The sequence below is a fragment of the Pelophylax lessonae genome, assembly GCF_965119305.1.
Source record: "Pelophylax lessonae genome assembly, chromosome: 5".
In the NCBI taxonomy this organism is placed as follows: Eukaryota; Metazoa; Chordata; class Amphibia; order Anura; family Ranidae; genus Pelophylax; species Pelophylax lessonae.
In genome coordinates, this window is record NC_138772.1 from 220,221,993 (window position 1) to 220,242,916 (window position 20,924).

Genomic DNA, 20,924 nt, shown 5'->3' on the forward strand with positions numbered 1-20,924 from the left:
CTTCGCGAAATTAGCCTTATAGTAGGAAACCAGGCTAAACCGCTGCAGCAGTGAATGTGTAGCCGCTAGGGATTTTTCTGGGTCCGTCATGAAGATTATAACATCATCTGCGAACAGGTTTATTACATGGGAGCGCAAAGGGGTCACAAGGCCCTTGATGTGAGGAGAGGATCTAACGGCCTCCGCCAGAGGTTCCATAAGGAGGTTAAAAATTGAGGGGGAGAGTGGGCAGCCCTGCCTCGTTCCGTTGGTGATTGGGAAAGCTTTCGAGAGCATATTAGAGGTGTACACCTTCGCGGAAGGATTAGAATAGAGCGCTAAAATCGCACTCAAGATAGGTCCCTGGAAGCCAAACCGCTGCAACACCCTGGTCATATATGTCCAATGGACCCGGTCGAATGCCTTCTCCGCATCCAAAGAGAGCAGCAGAGAAGGCACCCGACCGGACCCTGCCCTGTCTATAAGCCCTATGACCCTTCTTGTGGCATGCGACGTCTGTCGTCCCTGAACAAACCCAGATTGGTCCGGGTTGATGAGATTCGGCAATATAGGGTGAAGTCTAAGGGCCAACACCTTAGCATACAGCTTGATATCCGTGTTCAATAAGGATATCGGTCTAAAATTGGGGGGAGAAGTAGGTTCCTTGCCAGGTTTAGGTAATGTAACAACATATGCTTGGAGTAACTCCCCTGACTTGGAGGCAGAGGCCACAGCAGCCGCAAACATCAAGGCTAAGTGAGGACTAAGCGTCTTTGCATACTTCTTATAGTATAAGTTGGGGAGTCCATCAGGGCCCGGGGATTTACCGGAGGGAAGGGTGCGTATGGCCCGTTCCACCTCAGCTGTCGTGATTGGGGTGTTCAGAGCTTGCAGGGTGGAAGGGTCAAGTGTCGGCAAGTCAAAATCAGAAATAAGTTGATCGGTTGGTTGAGGGGTGGAAGGGTCATCTTTAAGGTTATATAAGGATCCATAATATTTAGCGAATGCGTCAGCTATTTCCTGCGAGTTCATGATTTTTGAGTTTGTGGCGGGATCCAGGAGGTAGGCAATTCTGTTTTTAACGCGTTTAGCCTTAAGTTTATTCGCCAATACCTTCCCGGCCTTGTTACCTGCCGAGTAGTGGGAGAGTTTAAGGGCTCTAAAATATTTGTCTTGGTTCTCAACCAGTAGGTTTCTCAGATCCGATCTAAGTGTGAGTAATTGTTGGGCCAAGTGAGGATGGGGGGTGTTCTTATTTAGGGGTTCTAAGTGCTTGATCTCTGCCATGAGGTGGTCTAGCTGCCATGTCCTCTGCCTCTTAAGCCTTGCACACAGTTTAATAAGTATCCCCCGAATAAAGGCCTTGTGGGCACACCAGATCCCCGTGGGGTCAGAAACCGAACCCTAATTATGCAAAAAGTATTCCTCAAGATGTCGCTCTATCTGAGAGTCAAATTGAGGAGAGTCTAGCACCTGTGCATTCGCTCTCCAGAGATACGCTGGGCCCGGGGTGCGATCTTCCCGCACAGATATGGATACTGGGGCATGGTCGGACCACGTGATGTTATGAATGCTCGAGGTTTGCGTCAATTGTAACAGACGCTTGTCAACCAGTATCATATCAATGCGGGAGTAGGTATTATGTCTCAAGGAGTGGAATGAATAATCCCTCTCCCCCGGGTGGTGGCATCTCCACACATCAAACATCTCCACCTCATGAAATATAGATTGGATCGCTGGAGGCGATCGCTTGGGTGAGGAGGAGATGTCCAACGCGGGGTCCGCCGTTGAGTTAAAGTCCCCACATACTACCAAGGAACCATACTTGTGCTTGTCCAATAGTCTGAACATCCTTCGCCAGAAGCGTATCTGACGCGTGTTGGGGGCATATGCATTCAAGATCGTATAGGGGATATTGTTCAGTTCGCACTGCAGTATAATATATCTTCCCAGCGGATCTGGAACAACCCTGTGTAGGGAAAAGGCTACAGAGTCTCTCACTGCTATCAGAACTCCCTTGCGTTTACAACTGTCCGATGCTGTGTAAATATGAGGGAAACTTCTGTGTGACAGCGTTGGGGCTGAGGACTGCATAAAATGAGTCTCTTGTACACATAGGAGATCACTTTTCAACTGTAGAGCCTCACGCCACATAGAAGCTCGTTTGGCAGGATGGTTGAGGCCGTGTACATTGAAGGAGGTGATTGTGATAGCCATCATTTAAGTGTGTAGGCGGTGGTGATGTTACCTGATCCAGTACGACTTCGTAGGGAGCACAGAAATAACCATCCGTGGAGCCACAGTGAGCGAAGAAGGCAGGGGCCGTCCGCAACATGTGTCCATGCGAGGTGTCCATAGTTCATGGTTTTAATCTGCTGACCAAAAGGGAGTAGAAAAAAAAAGAGAAACAACAAAACATAGGAGCAAAGGTGAAATGCTCATAACATGCGTAAAAAATTGAGAACAAACTCGTGAGCAGGTTTACTGCACATAGTCATGGGGGGAGGTTTGGGTGGGCACTACGGCCAGGCTCAGGGAGAGGGTCTTTGCGGAAAAGCTTGAGGTGGCGACCCTTTGGGCTGCTTCTTCCCCTTTTTCTTATGGGTGACCGTTTGCCAGTCCTCAGGTAATGGGGAGATGCGCCCGGATGGCCTTGGAGGGGTGTTGTCTCAGTCCGGGAGGAGACCCCAGGACTGAAGCAAGTCCAGGCCAGCTTGCATGGTGGTGATAATGTGGGGCTTGTTGTTGTACGTGACCGTAAGCTTCACAGGGAACCCCCACCTATAGATAATGGAATGATTCCTGAGGATTTTTGTCAGTGGGTGTAAAACCCTCCTTTGTTGCAGGGTGTATTGTGACAAGTCAGCAAAAAGCTGGAGTCTGGAGTATGCTTCCGGTATAGGATCCCTCTTTCGGAATGCTGACATGAGGCTGTCCTTTACATGATAAAAATGTATCCTCATAATAACATCTCGGGGGATCTCCTCCGGTAGGTAGGAAGGCTTAAGCCCCGTACACACGTACCGATCGTCGGCATACAAACGTCGGTGGACGAAGGATCTGCCGATTGTATGCGTGTTAGTATGGTGCCTCCGACAGATGTCTGCGCACAATCCGCGGACAAAAGTCTTTCTTGCAAACATGAAAATTTTTGTATGCCGACACCAGAACGGACGATTGTTCGCCTGTCAGTACAGAATTCGGCCGACAGACCGCAGATTTGCAAGACTGGGCATGCTCAGAAAATAGAAAACACAGGGAAAGTTAACCATTACATGACATCACTTCTGCAGTCGGCGGACAAAATTCTTGTGCTGTCCTTGTGCTGTCTTTGCACTTTTCAGCAGACACCGACATCCCGGGGAGAAAAGAGGAACATTTGTATGCCGACCATCGGTACGTGTGTACGGGGCTTTAGGGAGGCGATGAATCCTGTCAATGACAAGTTCAGACTGTGGTGTGTTCGGGAGGACCGCTAAAATAAGGTCTCGTGCATATTGGTCCAGGGCACCGGGGTGCACCGACTCTGGGACCCCCCTGATCTTTACATTGTTCCTTCTCGACCTATCCTCTATGTCAGCCAATTTTGATTTGAGCTTGTCAATCTCATCCTCATGGGCATAGTGGGCATCGATCAGTTCATTGTGTGAAGCTGCAAACTCCCCCATCTTGGATTCAACCCTGTCCATGCGTCCTCCCAGGGCCTGCGCCTCCACCTTAAATGCAGCGACACATTCCATCATATCCGCGTGCATGGAAGCCCGCAGGGACATCATCATGTCCCTGAGTCTGACCTCAGAGACCGGCTTCTCGCTGGCAGGGAAGGTGTCTATGTTAGGGGACAATTCCCGGGTAGTGTTGGTGGATGAAAGGTCCCCCTGGCTTACCTCCACGGCCGACATGTCTCCCGATAGTCTGGGCTTGCTCTTTACAGGACTCCTGGACATCGGGGTGGAGGCTGCCGGGGACCTAGGTTGTCCCGCCTTCTGTGCCGAGGTGTGTGGAGGGCTAGGCGAGGAGTGAGATGTCCCGCTGGATGAGGCCGGAGATCCGCCGCCGCCGCCATCTTGGCTGCGTTGCTTGTCCTGGGCCATAAAGAAGTGCTGGAGCTGCCGTGGCTGGCAGGTATCCTTCTTCTTCCTAGCCATCGGTATCGAAGGCAGGGCGAGTCCAGCAATCACACAGGCAGGAGCAGGTCGATTTGCGAGGTGTTAGGGCGCCGATGGTAGTAGATTCTCTCCACGGTCTGGCGGAGCTCTGTGCTCAGCTGTCCATGCTGTTACGCGGCGGCCGGAGATGGGTGCATCTTCACAACTCTGACCGGGACCAAATACCAACTTAGGAGCGTTTTATAGTTTACGTCAATTAGTGTTGTGTTAATGGATAGTTTGTATAATGCATAGGCAATATTTTGCCAGCCAGATAATTCAGAAGTGGTAGTCAAGTCCTGTTCCCATTGATTCATATAAGGGAGTTTAGTAGTCCGATCAGTAAGAGTGACCTATACCCTAGATAACTGTCCCTGTAGAAAGGCCTTTCGTTTGATAAGATAATTCAAAATTTGTAAGTGTAAGGGGTCTCTCTAGCAAATTAACCACTTGCCGACCACCACAAGTACATATATTGCGGCGGTAAGCCCCTCCTGGGCAAAGCGACGTATCGGTACGTCGCTCGCCCACGAGCCTCTAGGGGGCGAGCGCGCACCACTGGAGGCGCGCTACCGCCCATTCCCTGACTTCCCCGAGCGAGTGACCGGCGGCTCCGATGTTCGCCGGTCACTCACAATCTCCCGCTGGAGAGGGAGAAAGGCAGGCGGCTAATGTAAACAAAGCCGCCTGTCATTCTCCTTGGTGTAATTGCAGAGACTATGTGATCCTGCTATGTAGGATTGTATGTCTCTGTGGTTACATCACAAGCCATGCCCCTTGACAGTTAGAATCACGCCCCTAGGGACACACTTAACCCCTTGATCACTAATAAAGTTAACCCCTTCCCTGCCAGTGTAATTTTTACAGTAACAGGGCATATGTATAGCAATGATTACTGTAGTAATGTCACTGGTACTCCCAAAAGTGTAAAATATGTCAGTCAGGGGTCTGATCTGTCTGCCGCAATGTCGCAGTCCTACAAAAAAAATCGCAGATCGCCGCCATTAATAGTAAAAAAAAAAAAAACAATAAAAATGACATAAATCTTTCCCGTAGTTAGTAAACGCAATAACTTTTGCGCAAACCAATCAAAATCCGCTTATTGCGATTTTTTTTTTTTTTTTACCAAAAATATGTAGCAGAAAACAAATTGGCCTAAACTGTTAAAAATTTTTGATTTTTACATTTTTTTTTAGAATTTCATATAAAAAAATGTGAAAAATTTTATTTTTTCAAAATTGTCGCTATTTTTTTGTTTATAGCGCAAAAAGTAAAAATCGCACAGGTGATCAAATACCACCAAAAGAAAGCTCTGGTTGTGGGAAAAAAAGGGACTTCAATTTCATTTGGGTACAGCGTCGCATGACTGCGCAATTGTCCGTTAAAGTCATGCAGTGCCAAATCGCAAAATAGGCCCTGGTCTTTGAGCAGCCAAATTCTCCAGGGCTTAAGTGGTTAAGTTTTGATCATACAAAAGAAATAAGCTGATTGTACCCGAATATTTTACTAGAGGGCATTTGCAAAGTGTCTTTAAAATATTGCAAGATATTGCAATATTATAAGAGTGTGGTTGATTCCCAGTGAGGTAGTTACCTAACCTAAAAAGCCCCTTGTTAGGCCACCATAGAAATGGCATCGGAGTCAGTCTGGGAGAGAACTCAAGGTTGCAAAACAAGGGTGCCAGTGGGGTATGTGGAGATGACAGGGGTTTTCGATGTTTTATTCCATCCCAAACTGCTAGTGAGTGAGACAGGGTAGGGCATAAGATAGGGGGACAAAGATGGCTAGGAAGCCACATTAGAGAACTAATTAGAGATGGCCTTGCGGTTCGCCCGGCGGTCGGTTCGCAGCAAATTTTGCTTGTTCGCTACCCGCCAAATTTGCGAACACATGGCGTTGTTCGCGGCGGTCATATTAGTTTACATTGGGGAGAACTTTGACCCATGACACAGCCGTCAGGTGGAACGGGACAGCCAATTTCAGCACATGGACATGCCCCCTACCCTTTAAATAGACCTGAGCTGTCGGCCATTTCACATTCTGCTTTTTGCCAGCGTAGGGAGAGGTTGCCTGTGCTCATGAGGGAGAGATTGCCAGACACAAATAGCTCTGTGAAGATCCACAAAAGTCCTTTTCAGGGCTGGTATTTCGGTATAGGTCTACTAGTATCTTTTCAGGTTAGGGACAGGTATCCAGTCGGTGCTTTAGGGGCAGTTAGAGATCGGCAGCAGTCACACAAATCGCTCTGTTAATGTCCACAAAAGTCCTTTTTAGGGCTGGTATTTCGGTATAGGTCCAGTCTCTTTTCAGGTTAGGGACAGGTATCCAGTCTGTGCTTTAGGGGCAATTAGAGAGATCGGCTGCAGTCACACAAATCGCTCTGTTAATGTCCACAAAAGTAATTTAAAGGGCTGGTATTTCGGTATAGGTCCAGTCTCTTTTCAGGTTAGGGGCTGGTATCCAGTCTGTGCTTTAGGGGCAGTTAGAGAGATCGGCTGTAGTCACACAAATCGCTCTGTTAATGTCCACAAAAGTCATTTAAAGGGCTGCAATTTTTTTGGTATTGCTGTGCAGTGCACTAAAAAGGGGGGGGGGGGCGGTAGGGGGTAATCCACAGTATAATATACTTTGTAGAAAGCAGATTATAGTGGATTAGTAGTATTATTGTGTTATTGTGCACTGTGCAGCATTGTTGTGACAGGTGTGGTAACTGAGCATTGCTGCAGCAATACTACAAACAGTGCCAAACTCCCTGGCCAATTTTTTGAACAACTGGTGTGATAGACCAGTGGCCTCCCAATACCACATATTGAAGCGGAGTGTTATCTGAGTATACTTTTACAAGTGTATTTGTGTCCTGCAACAATATTGCCTCTTTTGCTGAGTTATGTCTGATACACACAGTGCCAAACTCCCTGGCCAATTTTGTGAAAAACTGGTGTGATAAACCAGTGGCCCCCATTACCACATATTGAAGTGGGGTGTTATTTAACAGTATACTTTTCTAAGAGTGTATTTTAGTCCTGCAAAAATTTGGCCTCTCTTGCTGTGTTGACTGTGCTACACACAGTGACAACAGTTACTGGCCAATTATTTGTAGAACTGGTGTGATAAACCTGTGGCCCTCCAATACCACAGATTGAAGCTGGGTGTTATCTACCTTTTTCCAGATATACTGCGATTCTCTAAAGACTTTTGTCACAGGGTAATTAAAAAACAAAAAACATGACAGGCAGAGGAAGAGGCAGACACGTACCCGGGGGGGGGGGGGGGGGTAGGGGTAGGGCAGGAGTAGTAGGCCGGAGCCAAACTGTGAAGTTTCAAAAGCCGCATGCAATTACATCAAAGGACGCACCAGACTTGGTTGAGTGGCTCACTCAGCCTTCCTCTTCTGAACCCTTCTCATCCTCTCTATCTGCACCCTCTTCACTCTCTGCTGTGTGCACCCCCAAAGACACCACCACATACCCTCTGCTTGAGTCACGGGAATTATTTTCCGATCCATCACAAGACGTTTGCGATGCACAGCCATTGTTGGAATCGGATCAGGAAGAGGAGGTAGCAACAGCCGCCACTCAGCAGTCTGACGACAGTACCCAGATAGGCCCAAGGAGGTTGGTCCCTGCTGTTGCTGCCTACTCTGAGATCTCGAATGTTAGTGGTCAGGAAGGTGACGTGGATGATGACGAATCTATGGACGTCACGTGGGTGGCCACAAGAGAGGAAGAGGAAGGGAGTTCAGAGGGAGAGACGGACCGGCAGATAGAGAGGCAGGCAGAATTTGCATTGCACAAGAGGTACAAAGCAGACTGCAAATGTATCAGGAGTGAGCCATCAACCATGTACAGCCACATCTGGCACTCCCAGGATGCCGACACATGGCTCCGCAGTGTGGGCTTTTTTTAATGTGTCCGTTGCTGACAACAGTGTTGCCATCTGCAGCCTTTGCAGTCAACGCATAAGTCGCGGTAAGCCCAACACTCACCTAGGGACAACCGCCTTAAGAAGGCACCTGAACTCCCATCAACGAGCCCAGTGGGAGCAACACCGTCAGAACCCACAAAGCCACATTTCAGGCTTTCACCGTCCAGCCCCTTCTCCTTCTCCCTCTTCTTTTCCTTCTCCTCTCTCCTCACATTTGTCTTCCACTCCACCTGCCATGATGCCGTCGTCACGTAGTTCTGGAAAAAGGCAGGCTTCTGTGGTCCAAATGTTGGAGCGGAAAAAAATGATGACGCCGGATAACCCTCTTGCCCAACGTTTGACTGCTGGCTTGTCGGAACTGATAGCCCGCCAATTACTGTCATCTTAACTGGTGGATTCGGAGGCTTTTCGTAAATTTGTGGCCATTGGAACGCCACAATGGAAGATCCCAGGCTGGAAATATTTCTCGCAGAAGGGCATTCCAGAGCTGTATGGCCATGTTCAGCGGCAAGTGAATATATCTCTTGCACACAGTGTCAGTGCCAAGATACATCTGACCACAGACACATGGTCTAGCAAACACGGGCAGGGAAGGTATATCACTTTTACTGCCCACTGGGTGAACCTTCTGACGGCCGTCAAGCATGTAAACCGTGGCACCCATGTAGATTTGGTTTTACCACCATGGCCTGTCTCTTCTTCTCCTCCTCCTACTCCAACCTCCCTCTCCTCCTCGGCTGACTCCTCCTTTTCCGCTACTACCGTCTCTTCCGCTGCGCCGCCCAAGATCCCCAGAACCTATTCCACATGCCAGGTAAGACATTGCCATGCTGTGCTGCGTCTGTTGTGCCTGGAAGCCAAGAGCCATACTGGTCCTGCACTCCTTTCAGCTTTGTGTTCACAGGAAGATCAGTGGCTGACACCGCTCAATTTGACAGTTGGTAAAGTGGTGTGCGACAACGGTGCCAATCTGCTGAGCGTGCTGAAACAGGGCAAAATTACACACGTGCCATGCATGGCACACGTCCTGAACTTGGTCGTGCAGCGATTCATTGCCAAATACCCTGGGGTCCAGGACGTCTTGCGGCAGGCCAGGAAAATCTCGGGCCATTTCAGAGGATCTTACACAGCCATGGTTCGCTTTGCTGACATTCAGCGGCGACACAACCTGCCTGTCGGGCGTCTCATTTGTGACTGCCCGATGTGATGGAACTCAACGTTGCATATGCTTGATAGGCTGCTCCAGCAGAAACGTGCAGTTAATGACTACCTGTACGAACTCTGCGGCAGGACAGGTTCTGGGGAGCTTGGGTCTTTTTCACCTCGCCAGTGGCTGCTCATGCGCGACGCACGCAGACTTCTGCGGCCATTTGATGAGATAACCAAACTGGTCAGTCACGGCCTGGGCGCCATCAGTGACATCGTACCTTACGCCTTCTTTCTGGAGTGTGCATTGCGTCATGTCATTGATCAAGCCGTCGAGGAGCAGGAGCAGGAAGATGAGGAAGTCGCAATGTTGGATGAATTCCCAGGGGGTGCTACTCCATCTGAGACAAGTCAACAACAGGAGTCTGAAGAGGAGTCCGAGGAGGATGGTGCCGGGGCGGATGAGGAGGAGCAAGAAGAGCATGCTTTCAACCTGTCTGGGATCCCTGGTGTTGTCCGTGGATGGGGGGAGGAGAACGAGGACGAGATTATCCTGGATGATGAGCTGGAGCCAGGCCACTCCACCGCATCCAGTTTAGTGCGAATGGGGGCCTTCATGCTCCAGTGTTTTAAGGGGGACCCCCGTATAAAAAGCATAAAGGGCAAGGACCAGTACTGGGTGGCAACGTACTTAGACCCCCGGTACAAACAAAAAATGGCGGAAATGTTACCCCCATCACAGAGGGTGGTCAGAATGCAGCACTTCCAGACCTTGCTGCGAGAAATGCTGCAATTTGCTTTTGCGTGCACTGGCACTCACAGAGAAACAGTTGTAGGTAGCAATCCAACAGCGCCTGCAAGAAGAGGGCGGTTTGAAGATGTGTTGGTCACTTCAGATATGAGATCCTTCTTTCAGCTGACCCATTGACAGCTGTACTCCGGTTCCAGCATCAGGGAACGCCTAGACTAGGGGTGGGGAACCTTTTTTCTGCCAAGGGCCATTTGGATTTTTGTAACATCATTTGGGGGCCGCACAAAATGTATGCATAAATGTAATAGGCAGTGCTTTGCGGCAAAAAACGCTGCAAAAAATTGTGTGACTTTGAGGTCACAAAAGTGTGAAAGGGGCCTTCAGTAATCAAGGTATAGTGTGCCCCCTTTCAATGCAGAGTGACCACAGCGTGCCCCCTTTCAATGCAGACTGACCACAGCGTGTCCCCGTTTAATGCAGACTGACCACAGTGTGCCCCCGTTTAATGCAGACTGACCACAGTGTGCCCCCTTTCAATGCAGACTGACCACAGCATGCCCCCCTTTCAATGCAGACTGACCACAGCGTGCCCCCTTTCAATGCAGACTGACCACAGTATGCCCCCTTTTAATGCAGACTGATCACAGTGTGCCCCCTTTCAATGCAGACTGACCACAGCGTGTCCCCTTTCAATGCAGACTGACCACAGCGTGTTCCCTTTCAATGCAGACTGACCACAGCGTGCCCCCATTCAATGCAGACTGACCACTGCATGCCCCCTTTCAATGCAGACTGACCACTGCGTGCCCCTTTCAATGCACAAAGCCAGTGCTCTTACCTGCAGTGGCGTCTTCACCTCGAGTCCTCCTGCCTCCTCCTCGACCAATGGCATGTGTTCGCCTTTTCGGCCAATCAGGAAGCGGGTTTCAGACTCGCTTCCTGATTGGCCAGGGGGAGGATTCGGGTTACAATAGCGAATTTTCATTCGTGTCCGATAAGCGCACTCGCCTAGCTCATGACAGTGTTGACTACCTCACATTCATAAAAATGAATGAGGCATAGATCTCTGAGGAATTCAACACATGTGAGCAGTAGACCATGTTTGATTACAATTCCTCATGACAGGCCACAAATATCCGCCAGACCGCCATCCACCCACAACGATTCATGGTCCTTGTCTTCGGTAAATACAGAGGCATAAAAGGCATTTCCTGTCCATTTAATGCCTAATTTTTGGGGCCTTTCATGGCCGACAATTATTTTTTCTGTCAATGCCTAATATACCTCCAGCCACAGAATACAACATTCTTAGCTGTCAGGTAAACCCATGTGGGCTAATTTTTGGAGCCTTTTATGGCGGACACTTACTTATGTATCCTGTGAATGCCTAATGTACCTTCAGCCACAGAATACAACGTTCTTAGCTGTCAGGTAAACCCATGTGGGCTAATTTTTGGGGCCTATACTGGCCGATACTTACTTTTGTATCCTGTCAATGCCTAATGTACCTCCAGCCACAGAATACAACGTTCTTAGCTGTCAGGTAAACCCATGTGGGCTAATTTTTGGGGCCTTTTATGGCCGACACTTCTGTATCCTCTGAATGCCTAATGTACCTTCAGACACAGAATACAACGTTCTTAGCTGTCAGGTAAACCCATGTGGGCTAATTTTGGGGGCCTTTCATGGCCGACACTTACCTATTTATCCTGTGAATGCCTAATGTACCTTCAGCCTCAGAATACAACATTCTTAGCTGTCAGGTAAACCCATGTGGGCTAATTTTTGGGGCATATACTGGCCGACACTTACTTCTGTATCCTGTGAATGCCTAATGTACTTTCAGCCAAAGAATGCAACGTTCTTAGCTGTCAGGTAAACCCATGTGGGCTAATTTTTGGGGCATATACTGGCCGACACTTACTTCTGTATCCTGTGAATGCCTAATGTACCCCTAGCCACAGAATACAACATTCTTAGCTGTCAGGTAAACCCATATGGGCTAATTTTTGGGGCCCTTTATGGCCGGCACTTACTTCTGTATCCTGTGAATGCCTAATGTACCTTCAGCCACAGAATACAATGTTCTTAGCTGTCAGGTAAACCCATGTGGGCTAATTTTTGGGGCCTTTCATGGCCGACACTTCTCTATCCTGTGAATGCATAATGTACCTTCAGCCACAGAATACAACGTTCTTAGCTGTCAGGTAAACCCATGTGGGCTAATTTTGGGGGCCTTTCATGGCCGACACTTACTTATTGATCCTGTGAATGCCTAATGTACCTTCAGCCACAGAATACAATGTTCTTAGCTGTCAGGTAAACCCATGTGGGCTAATTTTGGGGGCCTTTTATGGCCGACTCTTAATTCTGTATCCTGTGAATGCCTAATGTACCTTCAGCCACAGAATACAACGTTCTTAGATGTCAGGTAAACCCATGTGGGCTAATTTTTGGGGCCTATACTGGCCGAAACTTCTCTATCCTGTGAATGCCTAATCTACCTTCAGCCACAGAATACAACGTTCTTAGCTGTCAGGTAAACCCATGTGGGCTAATTTTGGGGGCCTTTCATGGCCGACACTTATTGATCCTGTGAATGCCTAATGTACCTTCAGCCACAGATTACAATGTTCTTAGCTGTCAGGTAAACCCATGTGGGCTAATTTTTGGGGCCTTTTATGGCCAACACTTATTTATCCTGTGAATGCCTAATGTACCTTCAGCCACAGAATACAACGTTGTTAGCTGTCAGGTAAACGCATGTGGGCTAATTTTTGGGGCCTGGAATGGCCGGCACTTACTTCTTTATCCTGTGAATGCCAAATTTTTCAGACTGGAATTGAAAAACAATGGGTCTGTAAACATTCCGCCAAATTGTGGAATGGATGCGGATCCATTTTACAGGTGTGTGAATGGACCCTATATGTATTTGACATGTATTTACCGGCTGCTGTCAGTTCTGGCTGATTTAGGAAAAAATAAATACATTTTTTTGCTGTAAAAAAAATAAAAAATTTAGGGCAACTTTTCCAATTGCAATACTTCTGTTATGACATTGTCCATGTGGTGGGACTATTTGTGCACAGCTAGTAAGTCTTTTGTGGCTGCAAATATGACCTAAAGGTTTTTAAAGTTCGCCTCCCATTAAAGTCAATGGGGCCCACCGTGGTCTTGCGGTTCGCGGACATTTGAGAAAGTTCGCGGCTAACGTTCGCGAACCGCCCCGGCCGATGTTCGTCCATCACTAATTATAAGTTGTGTTGGATTTTAGGGCTTAAGTCCCTTTTTGCTGCTGACCTGTCTGTAACATTTATTTTTCTGCTGTCAACTTTTGTAAAAACAAGGGATGGGGACTTTTTTTGTTGGTAGTGATAGTCCAACATTTACTTCTTGCTGACTATCTGTCTGTAATGTTCTGGTACCTCTGGTACCCTTATTTCCACATTTCTCTCTTAATATTGCGTCCCATCTTGCTATCCAAATGGAACACATACACCTTTAAGGGCAATGACGTCATCGCTGGGCGCCGCTATGAGCGGCTATTTCAATCGCCGGCTTTCTCTCACTCATTGCTCGTTCAAACCGCATGTTGCCTTGTCTTGTCCAATGCTGCCGGAGCTTCAAGCTATTCCCCTTGCCTGAACAAGACCGGAACCTCGCTACCGATCCAGTATCTCGCTACCGGATTACTCCATTAATCTCGGACCTTGCTACTACTAACCCATCTAGTGATAAGTACCCCGCAGGGGATTCCTTCCTCAACCTAACTTTCACTATCTACTACTGCATACTAAAGAGACTATTACTATCTAAGCTATTTCTATCATCTGCATAGATTGCTAGCTCTTGGGACTACCATCACCTATCATTGTACTAGGTTACTCTCTCTTGCATACTTCATCTGCTGTCCCCTACCACCTGTTACTATACATGATTGCTAAAACTTATCTGCATACTATCATCACCTACCACTCTCCTGAATACTACTACTAAGTGCTCACCATTCTATTGCCTGTCTCTCACCTCTATTCTATCATATACATTCTATCACTCCAGGAACATCATATTGAGTGTATGTATATTTGCATAACAGGCTGTACACAGTGATGAAGTCCTGAGAGTTGGATATGTTGTTCAACAGATTCTCTACATGACTACTGAGTGTAATAATTCTGCAGCTGCAAATCCATTCACTAACAAAAAACGCATGAGCGTTACAGATTGAACGAGCCAGGAGGAAAACCGAACATCTCTGCATGTACTGCGCATCCCCGGATCATTTGATAAACGGCTGTCCCCTTGTCCGCAAAAAAGAGGGTGAGTGTTCAAATGTCTTGCTAGGGGGACTAACAACTTAATTTTCTAATCCTTATCTTTTTATTCATTTGACATTACAGTGGGACCAAACTAGGATCACCACCAAGGCTATGGTCGACACAGGATCTTGTGGGAACTACATTGATACTTGTTTTATTACCTTAAATAAAATACCTATTATTTCAAAACTTAAACCTGTCTCTGTTAGTTTCATTAACGGTATTCCGTTATCCTCTGGTCCCATCACTAATCAGACACAGGCACTCCTTGTCACTGCTGACGGGTCTCATGTGGAGCCCACCACTTTTGATGTACTAACCTCACCACATTTTCCCATTATTTTGGGACTTCCCTGGTTACACATACATCAACCAATCATCGATTGGAAAACAAGAACTCTAACCTTCTCTTCTCACTACTGCGAAACCACGTGTAATCTCTCATCACATGGAAGGATCCTGTCTGTGGTGTCGGATGAGATTATACCAATATGTTATCAGGATTTGTCGGAAGTCTTCCTTGAGAAAAACGCTCAAGTGTTGCCTCCCCATAGGGACTATGATTGTTGTATCGATCTACTCCCTAATAGCAAATTGCCTTCCGGTCACGTTTATCCTCTTTCACAGGATGAACTCTCTCATCTCAAGGAATACTTGGATGAAAATTTGGCGAAAGGATTCATCAGACCTTCTACTTCCTCCACTGCTGCAGGACTCTTCTTTGTCCGCAATAAAGATTCAAGTCTCAGGCCTATTATTGATTTCAGACAATTAAATGCCATTACAATAAAGGATCGTTATCCTTTACCTCTTATTCCTGAACTTATAGAACAGGTGCGCGGAGCTTCCTACTTTTCGAAATTGGACCTAAAAGGGGCATACAACTTAATTCGAATCCGTGACGGGGATGAATGGAAGACAGCATTCAGAACCAGATACGGACTGTTTGAGTACATCGTGATGCCATTTGGGTTGTGTAATGCTCCCGCAGCCTTCCAACGATTTATAAATGACATATTCAGAGACTTGCTTGATGTTTGTGTTGTAGTATATCTGGACGATATACTTATTTATTCTCATTCCTTATCTGAACACATAAAACATGTAAGACTCGTGTTGTCAAGACTACTTGCACATAATTTATATGTTAAATTAAAAAAATGTTTATTTCATAAAGAGGAAGTACTATTCCTAGGATACATTATATCCAAAAATGGAATTAAAATGGACATGAGCAAAATATCCTGTATTCTAGATTGGCCTGTGCCAACAACTCGCAAAGCATTACAAAGATTCCTCGGATTCTCTAACTACTATAGAAAGTTCATAAAGAACTTCTCTGCTATTGTGAGACCTCTCACACAACTCACAAGTACAACTCACATTACCAACAGACCTCAAGATACATCCCATCTTCCATGTGTCTCTACTAAAGCCCCATGTTCCTAACCAAGGAATAAGGCCTACCATCTCACCTCCACCTCCTGTACAAGTTGAAGGCGGAGAAGAATTTGAGATAAAGGAGATTCTGGATTCTCGTATCCATAGAAGAAGACTCCAATATATAGTACGATGGAAGAACTATGGGCCCCAAGACGACACCTGGCTGGATACCTCCGATATACATGCCCCTAGACTGATTCGCAATTTCCACTCTAAATACCCGGAAAAAACAGTTCTAGAGGCCTTCCGGAGCCGGCCTTAAGGGGGGGGGGGGTACTGTAATGTTCTGGTACCTCTGGTACCCTTATTTCCACATTTCTCTCTTAATATTGCGTCCCATCTTGCTATCCAAATGGAACGCATACACCTTTAAGGGCAATGACGTCATCGCCGGGCGCCGCTATGAGCGGCTATTTCAATCGCCGGCTTTCTCTCACTCATTGCTCGTTCAAACCGCATGTTGCCTTGTCTTGCCCAATGCTGCCGGAGCTTCAAGCTATTTCCCTTGCCTGAACAAGACCGGAACCTCGCTACCGATCCAGTATCTCGCTACCGGATTACTCCATTACTCTCGGACCTTGCTACTACTAACCCATCTAGTGATAAGTACCCCGCAGGGGATTTTTTCCTCAACCTAACTTTCACTATCTACTACTGCATACTAAAGAGACTATTACTATCTAAGCTATTTCTATCATCTGCATAGATTGCTAGCTCTTGGGACTACCATCACCTATCATTGCACTAGGTTACTCTCTCTTGCATACTTCATCTGCTGTCCCCTACCACCTGTTACTATACATGATTGCTAAAACTTATCTGCATACTATCATCACCTACCACTCTCCTGAATACTACTACTAAGTGCTCACCATTCTATTGCCTGTCTCTCACCTCTATTCTATCATATACATTCTATCACTCCAGGAACATCATATTGAGTGTATGTATATTTGCATAACAGGCTGTACACAGTGATGAAGTCCTGAGAGTTGGATATGTTGTTCAACACATTCTCTACATGACTACTGAGTGTAATAATTCTGCAGCTGCAAATCCATTCACTAACAAAAAAACGCATGAGCGTTACACTGTCCTACCTGCTGAAAATCTGTTTTGCCACAAATTTGTACACACATTTTATCTATGGGCTGAAGCTCTAGTTTCATCAAAAACAGAAGCACTCTAGGATGCCTGAAAAATCTGTGCATTAGTGTTCAAATAATGCCTGTGTTTTTACATTGGCACTTAGATTGTAGGCTAATACCTTATACACACGACCAGATAATCGGACGACTTATTATTCGCATTTTGTTGCATGATACTAGAATCAAATTCAACAATGCGTACTAAATGTAAGATGTTTTTTTTTTTGTACGATTCTGGAAAAGCTTCCTGGTTGCGTAGCTAGGTATTGGATATTGCAAAACAAAAACAATGGCAGCCAGGCTTTTTCTGGGTTATTTTCCTGTTTCTGATCATGCGTGGTCTTTGTCTATCCATTTTTAGCGAACGCATACTGTACTGATTAAACGATTGTCGTTCACTAGGCTATCGTATGACAAAGGTTTTCGTGTTTGTACTTCAGATTTTGTTGGATGAAATGTTGTGATCGGCTGTCAAAAGCTGTGTCCTAATGATCAGATAATCGTGTGATCAATTCGAAAGCATTTTTTTTTTTCGTACGATTATCTGATCGTGTGTATGAGTCATAAGGCTGTACACAGGCTCTTAACTTCTCTCCAAACCAAGATTGAGGCAGCCCACAGAGGAGTCCTTTTTTTAGTTTAACCAGTGGGTCAAATGAAAAAAATGACCCAATTACCCCATTCACACATTTGATGTAGATGGGGGAATCACTTCCTCTGAGCTATTGTTTTCTGATGGCGGAGAGACTTCCAACCAAGACCCCAATCAAGTAAAAAGTAACCATGCACATAAAAAAAATAAAGGATTCAAATATTGGCAGATAGGATGATTGGCTAAACAGAGCTGGAACCATTGAAAATTTAAAAAAAACATTGTAAACAAAACAGTTTAATGGTCCAGGTCAGTCCTAATTAGACAATCTGTTGCTTTAAGTCGGCCATAGATAGTTCGAATCTCGGCCAGTTCAGCAGAAACCGGACGGGATTGTAACCTAGTAATGGCAGGCTAAATGTACCCAGCCTGCCAGATTTTACATGCGATTATCGCTAGCGACTGTTATAGCCGCTATTAATAATCACTGTCTTCTCCCGGCAGGGACAGCTCCACCAGGAGAACACAATGACTCCACAGGAGGTATTCTGTGGAAAAAAAACAAGCTAATTTATTTCCTGCAACCTGTGGCCTTAGGCTAGACCAGTGTTTCTCAACTCCGGTCCTCGGGGCACAATAACAGGCCAGATTTTAAGTATTACCTTGAGGAGATGCAGACTAAAATACTGCAATCACTGAGCAGCAAATGATATCACTTGTGATGTATTTTAGTTTTCTTGCAAACCTGGCCTGTTAGTGTGCCCTGAGGACCGGAGTTGAGAAACACTGGGCTAGACATATATAATTTTTTTTCAAACAGCGTGTTTTGTGGAGAGACTTTCTTGCCACCAGAATACAACGATAAGCGCTGATTGTTCAGGAAATATACCCTCAGACTGGTTGTCAATAGATCAACTTATGTACAGCCAGCGTGCCCATACATGGATCGAAATTTTGCTGGCCCCTGCTGAACCGGCTCAATTTTGATCCAGGTGTAGTTGCCTAACTTGAAATATCAAATGTCAAAGCAATAGTTGACCAAGCCATGCACAAAACCTATTTAGAAGACCTATATTTCACTGATTGTTATATGACCTGTAGTATGCAAAGCAGATACCAGGATGACAAAAATGATAAGGTGTCGACCCAAAGAACAGCCTCAGGTAATAAAATGTGTGCATGATGGCCAGGAAAAGGATAAGATCTGTCTCTGTGACACACAATGCATTATGTTGGTTCTCTGACCACTAACAACTAACAAATTTAATTATTGGGACATGTGTCCTATATTTATTAATCAGATAAGAAGGAAGCCAGCACACAAATGGTGATTTGCAAATGAAGCCCTGATATCCCAGTGTAGTGAATTATTAGTACAAAGCTTTATTTGCACTTGTATCATGTGGTGTCTTCCTTCTTATTTGTTTGATTCTGTAGTGCTTCCACTGTCATACATCCTCATCCCATTCACTGATTTTAGGATTACAGTACTGTACTACAGATTACTGTATTTACTATTACATTTACAGTCTCTCTTACTGATGAAGCAAATTATTCTAAAAAGATGGGCATAATGTGCTATCTGTTCCCAGATGAGCATGACTTGAATTTAAAAAAAAAGTGACATAAATGAAGTGATCTTTTCATACTTGTTAAGTATGTTATGCAAGGAAGTGCAAAAAAAGCCCTCTTGCCAAAAAATACATTTTTGGAACATGTAACTTAAAGCTGAACTTCAATTTGTTTTAATTTTATGTCTCCTCGCCCCCCCTGTTCCTATATTAAAGAAAAAAAGTGCCAAGCTCTACTTACTCTCTTCACCACTGTCCCCAGCTTTCTTCTCCATTTAATGGTGGTCAGGGATGTAGATAATGGGGGGTTGACCCCCGTTGACCCCCCAAGAGCATCAGTGTACAATATACATTTTAAAAAAAAATGTTTTTTGCTCCGCACCAGGCACTAATGCATTGTTATTTTAATGGCTGCTGCCTGCTGTTACTCTATCTGACCACCTGGAGCGCCGCCTGGGCTGTAGGCTTGGCTTGGGATGAGGGAGGCTCTGGCTGTCTGCTCCGTCTCCACACCACCTCTCTAGTCCAGACTGAGACTTGTCTTAACTTGTCCAGCCAGTTACAGAAGCTTCCAGGAGGAGAGCAGCACTGAGAGCAGAGCGGGAGGGAGCGAGTAGCTCTTGTGTTATCTATTTTATGATTGGCTCTGAAAAAAGGAAGGAGACCTTCAAATGTAGAGGCTCTCTCTCCCCATGTGTGTGCTATCTGCACATTCACATAACAGTGGGAACATTCTGAGATTTACCCTTAGCTGTATGGAGTGCTGTGCTACTACATTTGAATGCTGCCCTGAAGGTTAATAATCCCTATTTAAATGTATGCTGCTAGCCTGCCACATTGTAGTCCTGCTGAGGAAGTTGTTGACCCTTTCCATGCAAAGCTAGGCCTACTGGTCTTAGCTTAAAGTGGTAGTAAACCACAAAAAATCTTCTCCCTGCAAGTTAATGGCATAATGTGCTAGTATGCATTGCATACATTATTATTATTATTATTATTATTATTATTATTATTATTATTATTATTAATAATATTTTCACATTATTTTTATTATCACTTTATTTTTGCGCAGCTCTTTTGTTACATATTTGATTGTATTCTGTGTTAATTATCTCACAGCAGAGCAGTGTCGCTGCTTATCCACTTGCCAACTGCCTAACGACTATTTACGTCGGCAGTCAGCCCCTCGCAGGCAAAGTGACGTAGTACTACGTCGCTAGCCTGTGAGGCTCTAGGGAGTGAGCGCGCGCCACTGGACTCGCTCACGGACCCCCCCCCCCGTGCGAGTGACCTTCGGACCCGATGTCCGCCGGTCACTCGCGATTGTCGGTTACTCCGGGAGAAAGGCAGGCGGCTAATGTAAACAAAGCCGCCTGTCTTTCTCCCCTGTGTAACAGCACAGATCATACGGTCCTTCTATGTAGAACCGTAGATCTGTGCTGTTACATCACAAGCCACATCCAATCACAGTAAGAATCACGCCCCTAGGGACACACTTAACCCCTCCTTCTCAAATAAAGTTAACCCCTTCCCTGCCAGTGTCATTTTTACAGTAACAGTGCACATGTAGAGCACTGATTACTGTAGTAATGTCACTGGTACCCCCAAAAGTGTCAAAAATGTCAGTCAAGGGTCCGATCTGTGTCGCAGTCCCGCAAAAAAAAAATCGCATTACTCGTTAAAAAAAAAACAATAAAAATGACAAAAATCTTTCCCTTAGTTAGAAAACGCAATAACAAACCAATCAAAATATGCTTTTTGCGATTTTTTTTTTACCAAACATATGTAACAGAAAACAAATTGGCCTAAAATGTTAAAAAATTTAGATTTTTACATTTTTTGGGGGGAATTTCATATAAAAAATAATGTGAAAATGATTGTTATTTTTGCAAATATTGTCGCTCTT